Source organism: Pyxicephalus adspersus, chromosome 3, assembly GCF_032062135.1.
Source record: "Pyxicephalus adspersus chromosome 3, UCB_Pads_2.0, whole genome shotgun sequence".
Classification (NCBI taxonomy): domain Eukaryota; kingdom Metazoa; phylum Chordata; class Amphibia; order Anura; family Pyxicephalidae; genus Pyxicephalus; species Pyxicephalus adspersus.
Genome location: NC_092860.1, coordinates 21,330,192 through 21,339,944, shown reverse-complemented (window position 1 = coordinate 21,339,944; position 9,753 = coordinate 21,330,192).

The window sequence follows — 9,753 nt, the reverse complement described above, 5'->3', positions numbered from 1 at the left end:
TAGATAAGGCATCCCCTGAAAATAAGCCCTAGAGCATATTTTGGCCTTCAAAAAAAAATAAGACAGTGTCTTATCATCGGGGAAACAGGGTATAACACAGGTGCCTGGCACTGGAAAGTCAGAGTGATAGATTGCTTAAAGATCTAGATACCAAATAGAATTTCGCTTTTTTAAACTGAACTCCAACCACAAAAAAAGGTTAATAAATATATTTTTTAATAGCCACAAAGCATAAAAATTCACTTTGTGTGCAGCAGTTGCCCTTGCAAACCCCATTCTACAAGGGGTAATTGGTGTATCCCTCTCTCCCTACTATACGATGCTTATATACAAGACCAGTCACCCTCCACAAGAATTGGTTCTGATTGGATTGGTATTGATTACCCTCACATTGGATTACTGCACAGATCTGGAAGAAATACACAAACGCACAAAGATTCATGTTAAGACCACCCATCAACTTTCACTTTATCTGTACGGAGTGAACATCACCAGGGCTTCCTGGACAAAAGTTGTCTCCATCAAAACCATTATAAAACAATTACATCATGTTGTGGCTGCAATTGCATCTGTCCATTTTCCCCGTATTTATCTGTCAGATCTCATGACCTTGCTGACATTGAAGAGTGTCCAGGCACAAGGGGCACGATTTTGCAGCTGAATATGTGCAGAGTAATGGTAAGAAGATCACCTATCCATACTCACCACCAGCACTATGACCCCAGTATTCATTTCCTTTAAGGTATTTATTTTCATAAAGCTTGTACATTGTGACTAAAGTGTTTTGCTTCCCTGCCACGAAATTGTTGCTAAGTTATGTGGCTTCAACCTAAATATGTGTGCAGTGTTAGGCACATAAACATTAAACTACCTTAAGTGTTAGTAATCTTTATTATAGGCAAATGCTGCAAAACTGCAATACATTTCTCTTCTTCAACTTCTTTTACTGTAAATCTTCACATTAGCTATGTTATACTTGTTGATCCTATATCCTGTTGATCTTGCCAATACCCAGGACCTCTCCTCTCTTTCTGTATTGCAACCCTATTATCGCTCTTCAATATTGGCACACTTAGGCCACTTTGCTATGCGCCCAGGAGCGGTAAACCGGATCACTGGTCAACATGTTTGCATGTGTTGCTTTTGCAATGTGGATCTTCCTCCAAAGAAGGAAAAGCATCCACAAATGACATGTCCCTTCCAGGAATTGTGCTGCAACCCCACCACAGCCGCTTTCACAAATAGTCACCAACCGCTCCCATTTGGTTAAACGAGAGCAGCTGGGAGCACGGTTAGGCCTGCGGTACATTGCTGCATTCAGCCCCAGGTCTGAAATGGCCTTCAATGTGCACATTATGCATCTTTTCTGTTGCAGCATACTGTAGCTCTTCCTCTATTCTTCACTAGATATTTCACCCATGATTGTGATGTTTATAGTCCATGCATTTCTTGCATTAATCGGCACAATCTGAACAATTTTCTTTTCTCTATACATTACCTTCTGTCACGGTGCCACAGGGCAGGGTGGTGGACCCTCCATGTCACCAGCCCAGTTGGCAGGGACAAGCACAGGGCGCAGAGTCTAAGCAACAGTTCAGTCTTCTCCAGAGCCTCTAGAGGTGAGGATGTTACGCTGCAGGCTGTTGCCAGGTTGTGGCCCCAGTGCCCGCAGAGGCTGGTGGCTGCTGACAGATAGGAATAAAGGGAGGTGCCGAAACGAGTCAGTGGCGTGGTCAAACAAAACTGGGGTAAGTGCAGGCAGCAAATAGTCACGGGTCGAAGCCAGAGTCGGTACACAAGAGAATCAGCAACAAGAAACACAGACAGGACCAGCTGGAACCTCAGACCAGAGTCTAAGGGAAATCCTTGTTCAAGCAACTGCCTGTTGCCAGTCACTTCTTTTTTATAGGGGAGGTCATGTGGCAAATGGGAGTCACATGACCAGCAAGTGAGAAAACCCACTACCAGAGGGAGTGTCGGAACAGAGGCCACTAAGGTGGTGTTTACACTTCTGACAGCAGGTGGAGTGCTTCTGCTGAATATTCTGGTTCTCTGGGGTAATGGAGCAGCTCTGAGGATCACCATGACATGACCTGCAAATAGGATTCCAGAACAGTGCTGCTTCTACTGCTGGCTGCAGAGGAATGTGAAATGGGTGACTCAGACAGCGGCACAGATCCTCTGTTCCTGCGGGGATCTGTGACCCCTTCATATTGTAGCAGACTTTTCTCAATGCATTTTTAAAATCGCAAAGGATGTAAAGTGTATCATTAGGGTACGATTATCACTAACTAGCACAGGCTCATCTGGGGGATTTTTTTTTTTTTTAGCACAAGCTAACATAAAATCCAATTCAAAACCTACAATATTTTCATAAACCTACAAAAATATTAAATGCCATGAACAGCAAACCCAAATTCATTGAAAATAAAAAAAAAGAAAACTTAAATTTTATTCAAACCTGCAGATATTTCACCGCATGCTGAAGATAATGTTTGATGTGAAAAGGGAGAATATAAATATTTAATGATCTGGCTTTTTGATGTACGTTATTTTGGTATTTTCCCTTTCCAATATAAAAGGGCTGCAGGTAATGAGGTCTAAAGCTAGACTGTTTGACCTTAAAGGTATCAGTATAAAGTGTGACTATGTTGCCTTGAACAACTCATTTTTTGTAGCTGATAAAAATGGCAGCTTGAGAATTTGTTGCTACAGGCAACGTTTCTTTCATATTACCTGCCATTGCCTTTGTTGAGATTTGAAAGGTTTTAATTTAACTCTTGTCAAAAAGCTCACGGAGGCCTAGATTCCCGGGCTAAATTTAACAATGTCTGTATATGTTGGTTACCCTGACAACAATGGTATAGCTAACTTACATAGGGGCAGGGATTTATTAAAACATGGGGTGATACGTCTCCAGGTTTAAATTTTTTTTTTTTAAACATTTTCTTTTTATTGAAGTTATATAAAAGAAACAAATACATGTCCAAAGAATAGAAACAACAACCAATAACAAGCAACTTGGATACAAAACTCAGCATACCAGGTTTTTATTTCTGTCCATGACCTTGCTTTAGGAGCTGCCAACTACTACCATTCCATGACATATCTTCAGTTTGTTGGAAGTTTTGGTTTTTACCTTCAAGTTTTCTAAGAGTCAGCTATATTGACGTTTTACGGGTTCCCAAGTGGTAAAATTATCATCATATATGGTGAAAGCTCACAAAAATGGCCTAGACGTGATGGTAGGACTAAACATATGCAGGCATAGAACATAGGTAAGGGACCCTATTGCCATCACAGCCTGCATAAGGCATAATGGGAGAATAAACCTTGACTCAATCAATCAAAAGCCCCTGAACAAAGCATTAGTCAGACCACACCTGGAATATGCAGTCCAGTTTTGGGCACCAGATCACAAAAAGGACATTGTGGAATTGGAGAGAGTGCAGAGAAGGGCAACTAAACTAATAAAAGGAGTGGAGGAGCTCAGCTATGAGGAGAGATTAGCTGAACTGAATCTATTCTCCCTTGAGAAGAGACGTTTAAGGGGGGATATGATCACCCTGTATAAATATATAAATGGTCCATATAGAGAACTCTCTTCCCCATTATTCACTTTGAGATCATTACAAAGAACAAGAGGGCACTCCTTGTGTCTGGAGAAAAAGAAGTTTAAGCTCCGGATAAGGAAGGGATTCTTCACTGTAAGGTCTGTGAAAATGTGGAATCGGCTCCCTCAGGAAGTAGTTTCAGCAACTACTATGGATTGCTTTAAGAAAAAGTTGGATGTTTTCTAGAAGCACAGAATATAACTGGGTATTAAGGATATAAAGTAAAAAAAAAAACAGTGACAGTTGATCCAGGGAACATTTCTTTTCCCCTGTTAAAGCAAACTGTACCAGGGTTTTTTTGCCTTCCTCTGGACCAACTATGTCTTATAGGGTTTTATATCTGGGATATGTTTATTTCCCTAGTGGTTGAACCTGATGGACTTATGTCTTTTTTCAACCTAACCTACTATGTAAAAGGAAAACAACTTTTCCTAGAATTGTATTTCAAAAATATTTAACAATTTATTGACTAAAGAAATCTGACTCAGAAATTTTGTGTAGTAATTTGTATTTTTTTTAATGAGCCATACTATACCAGCCACTATTAGGTACAGAATGGCTCAGCCAGTGATCCCATCAAATGTTAATAAACATGTCAATGGCAGGTATAAAAGAGCTTGTACCCAAGGGGATAAAATGAATGTAGGGAAATGGCTGCCATGATCAGGCATGCTGGGGAGGTGGATGTAAAAGTTAAGGGGTCAATATGTGGAGTAGGCTAAAGGAGGTTGGAAGGGGTTGAAAAGAAGATTTAAAGGGCGAAGAAGGAACATTCCAGAAAAACAATCTGAATATCTTTCCTCTCTCATGTCTGGTAATGGTAAGCAGTTTGAAGTCCTTGGGGGTATAGTATTGACTGCTGCGGTGGTGGAAGGATCTACATTAGGTGTCGTGCCTCCTAAAGTAGTGGTGCTAAAAATGCCGACAAAAAAAGCAGAAAGCCAAGGGTCTGCCGGAGTGGTTTCGTTCCCAAGGTAGGGTGGTGCGCCTGGGAGCAGGAAGATCATTCCAAGGAGCAGACCCAAAAGTATGTTTTGTTCGGGTCACTGTCCTCAAGAACCTTCAACCAGTAAAGGGGTGCTGATAATTAAAAGATGGACAACGGTGTTTGGGAAATTCTGCTTTGTTATCGGAGTTATTGATGTTTTGCATATATAAAATGTTATGTCTAATAAATGACCTAAAAGGCCAATTTGTTCCAAATTGTGGTTTAGGAGTTTATTGGGGGGAAGAATGGGGATATAAGTTGTGAATGGGGGCCAACATCAGTGCTGCCAGGTCAGATAATACCGTACAGGAACTGAGATTGCTCAGATGCTCAGATATAAGTTCTTATCCAAGGTGAGAAGTCAGAATCCATTCTGATGGAAACTTTTGGATACCACCATTACTGACGTATACAAAATATGTTTTTGCATTAAATATTTTAGAGTCTTTCTTTCCACCTCTGACACTAAAATGACTGAAAAGACTTCATTGCATCTGATGAATCTGTTCTATGATGCCAAAAGAGACACTTACATGGATAGTTTTTCATACTATTTATTGGAATAAAATCCATTTAGAAATGTTATGGAAAGTCTTATAGCAACATTTTCTATAATCGTTCCCATTTCACTTCCATTACAATAAACAGAAGCTAAACAATAAGTTAGCCCCTTTAATGTTGTTTCCCATGCCCCTCGCTACCATTGCACAAGATTTGTAATAGCACAATAATTACTGCACTCAATAAAGAATTCGCTTACAAAAACAATTTCAATTTTCTTGAAGCAGCAGTTGTGATAAATACAGACAAGTGGGCTGTTTTTCTGCCAATGAGGTGTACAAGCTCTCATTTTTCCTTTGAGGTTAGAGGCTGCAATCATGTTGATTTATAAGAGTTTGAAATGCTTCAAGATTACAAGCGTGGAGGAAGGAAGGATCTCTTGTGGGTTGGAGATCAAAGAGGGGTCTGAAGTGTAGAGTTAATACTAAGAACGTCTTTACCGTACTACTGCTCCAGGGCAACTATTTGAGTGCACATGAAGCTGCCCGAACTGCGCACAGAGAAAAGAACGGAGCATGTTTCCTAAATGCCACTAAATGGCGGAAATGGTAGATGTTCCAACTAAAGCATGACTTGATGTGATAAGCTATTACAAGTACATTTTACTAAAAAAGAAATTAGAAAGGTTGAAATTCTTATTGGAACAAATGATCAGTACCTTGACATGAAAGCAGTAGTTTGTTCAATATGTTTATTTTTTTTTACGTCCAGGATCAATGTGTACAAGCGTTGTGGATGCAAAATACCTATTTGTACCTGACCGCTCAGAACATGAGCAAATTCAGTCTTTTGAGAAATAAATAGAAAAAGATTTATTGGTGTGTTTTTTTAAAGCCCAACTAAAGCCAAAATAGTACAAGGCAAAGCAATCATGTTGATTAGTATAAATTATAAGTGTTAGCTTTGAAAAGGAACATTTCAAATTCAAAAACCAATTGAGATTTCCTGTAGCTGTGCAGCTATCTGACCTTTCATGATTGCGGTTCTACATTTGCTTAGCACATACTTCCCAATAGGTCCTATTCATTTTTATGTAGACAAATGGTTTCCACTGTCATAGAGGAATGCTGTGAGATATAGACTGGTGTCTATTGTTCGTCCTACATTTACATTGTTAAATTTTTTTCATTGTAATATCTATTTGACTTTCCTTTAGGCTGAATTCAGAGATGTGAGGAAAATAGCTGTAATGTAATATGAAAGCTTAATTATTATTAATTAATAATAAGGCTGTATTTAAATAACACCAACATATTACGCAGTGCTGCAATTACGTGTTGCAAATTATAGACAAAGAATGACACAGGAGGAGGAGAAGACCCTGCCCAAAATAGTTTATAATCTAAGAGGTGGGGAATGTAGTGCACAATAGAAAGGAGGATACAGAATGGTGGCTTGGTGGTGAGTGTTTAGAAGACAGAAGAGGGGTAGGCATCTCTTTAAAAAGATGGCTTTTAAAAGCTCCTTTAAATGTGCAGAAAGTAGGAGCAAGCCTAATAGGATAAGGAAGAAAGTTTAGGAAAGTTGAGCCAGCCAGTCTTGGAGTCATGCATGTGAGGAGGTTATGAGTGAGGAAGTCATTAGTAGGTCATTGGAGAAGGGAAGATAGTGGCTGGGGGAGTTTTTTTTAACAAGTCAGAATGGTAGGTGGGACAGGATTTTGGAGAGATTTGAAGGCTAACCACAGGAGCTTGAATTTGATTCTGAGATGAAATGGAAGTCAAACTACAAAGAGATGCAGTAGGAGTTTGTTGGTCTCTGGAGACAGGTAAGACCATATTTTGAAGATGTTGCTCAGGTGAAAGTGGCAGGACCTGGATATGTTTTGAACGTTATGCATGTTTCAAAGTTCTGCCTATTTTGTCCATAGAAAAAAAATTTTGTCAATACTTTTTATACCCTGTATTTAAATAGCAACTCATACAATCAAAATTTGCCTTATTGACTTTAGTAAGGGCTTCAAATATTTTTCTTTTAATTTAGTGTTTGGCTTGTCTTGATAAAGAACATCTAAAAGCTCACGGATGTTTTGGACCTGGAAATTGTGCAGAAAAGGGCAACTAGTCTAATAGGAGGCATGGAGGAGCTCAGCTATGGAGAAAGGTTAACTGAACTAAATTGTTTTTTTTTCCTTGAAAAGAATTGTTCAAGGGGTGGATTTAATCACCCTGTATGAACACATAAATGGTCTGCATTGTGAACTTGGTGCAAAGTTATTTATTTTCAGGTCATTGCACAGAACAAGGGGCACTCTTTGCATCTGGAGGAAAAGTGGTTTACCAAAATCAGAAATGTTTTTGCACAGTAGGAGCTGTGAAAATGTGGAATATACTTCCTTTGGGAAATAGTTCTAGCTAGCTCAATAGATTGTAAAAAAAAAGAAAAGAAAAAAAAAGCTAGATGTGTTTCTAAATGCACAGAACATAAAGCTTTAATACCATATTTACATAATAAGGCTGTAGATTGTTAATCTAGGGAATTTCCAATTGCATTATTTTTATTAATAATACATTCTGTACCAACATAGTACAAGAAATAGGGGCTGCAGATATCAAGCCTGCATATCCTACAAGTACAAACCTACAAGTAAGAAGAGGATGCTGCACCATTGAGAACTAGATCAGGAAGAGAAAATTGGACCTTCATTTATAAAGGTTTTTTTTTTACCTTTTTCTGGGTCAACTGTAGGTTTAGGATTCCATGATTGTATACAGGTAGTCCCCGTGTTACATACGATATAGGGACTGTAGGTTTGTTCTTAAGTTGAATTTGTATGTAAGTCAGAACAGGTACATTATTTTAATCAATGCAATTAGGACAGATGTTTGTCTCAACATATTATTAGGCAGTATGGTGTCAGTTACTGTATCAAATCCTAACTGGGAGTTAATCACAAACGGAGCAAAAAAAATTTATTTATGGAGTATTTATGGAGCCTAGACATTCATTTACTTCTGGAGCAAGCTGTGCTTTGATATGCAAAAAGAAACAACTGCAGAGTTTGTTTTGGTCATTAAAGAGTTACAAGAGCGTGCAGAACAGCAGAAGATTTCTTTTGCAACTCATGTGAACCGCCCGCTCCCCACATCAAACCTCCATCCTGCACACAAGCAGCAGGGAAGCCCCGTTCGTTCGTATCTAGGAAACGTCCGTATGTCAGATGTTCTTAACTTGGGGACTACCTGTACTGGTTTTTCATCATGTCACAACAGTAATACTTTCCACCTAATGTATATTTATATATGCCCCATCCCATTAACCTAGTTTCCAGAAACAACAAAAACAAAAGGCTGTGACTTTAACCACCTAGCCGTTAAGCCCGACCTTCGTACGGGCACAAAAAAATGGCTAGGATGGTTAAGCCCGTATTTTTGTCACATCCTTACCTCCATGGTCCCGCTGTGCACATCCAGCGTCGTTTTCCTATTCCAGCGTCGTCCTCCGTGTCTACAATTTAAAAAAAAAATTTCATGAAAAACAGTGGATCACTTTTGGTACAGAAATCTAGACCTCAGTGTAACGCTCAGGTGGTTAAAGGCAATTGAATCAATTTGGGTTGACACCCAAATATTTATAAAATATTAATCATAAAAAATGCTATTTTTTTAAATACAAATAAAAACACCTTCTTAAGAACAACAAATTTGATACATATGTCTTGCGATTACAAAATCACTCATGTAGATTCTACACGCTTCATAGCATAAAGTCCGCTTCTTATTCCCAACCCAAATTGACCCAATTGCCCTAAAAGTCCCAGCCTTTTGTTTTTGTTGTTTCTGGTTTTTTATCTACTTATTTAGTTGTTTATTGTCTGTGTTTATGGGCTTGTCTCTTTTTTTTTTACCCCAGCTATGTAACAGAATTTGTGCCTCTTTATTGGGCATTTAGTTATCCTTGCCACCATGGCCAGTAACAACTGTTGTTGGCACACTTGCTCCACTGCCTCCAACTAGGGCAATTTAAACCTTAATTTTTCTTTTTATATTTGGATCTAGCTGTCCCACTTTCACTGAACTCACCCATTTTATGATCCAAAGTTGTAACTGTTACAGAAAAATCAAAACATTTAGGTTAGGTTACATTTTATACTAAGCTTGTATGCTCCAAGGGAACAGGTGATGTTGCTGCCAAGTATTCTTGGCATAATGCACATGTGCCATGCTCATTAAATGGTGCATTCTCTTGCTGGTCTAAAGAGAATAAGGGATATCATTTTTCTATTCATGCAATATAAACAAGCATGGCAGTTTCATTTGTTCGGTAAGCAGATCTTTAATGTTTATTCTCCAATTCAGGTTTCTATCCTCAGGGAGTGTCTACCACCTCTCTATTCTCATCCTTAACCTTTGCTACCTCTTCTTAGTTCCTATTCTCATTCACACCTCCATTACAGCTCAATTTTCCTCCTTGAATCAATACTGCAGACTTTGTGCTTTATCTGCACTGTTTCAGTTCTCCATTGTGGCTCATTCTCTCTTCAATACTGTGCAGAGGTTGCTAGGAATTTCTTGAGGAATAAGCAGTTTTTGACTCTTGCGTCAGTCTAACAGATACCAATGGCCAGCAATGTAGGAAGCATTCTTTCCA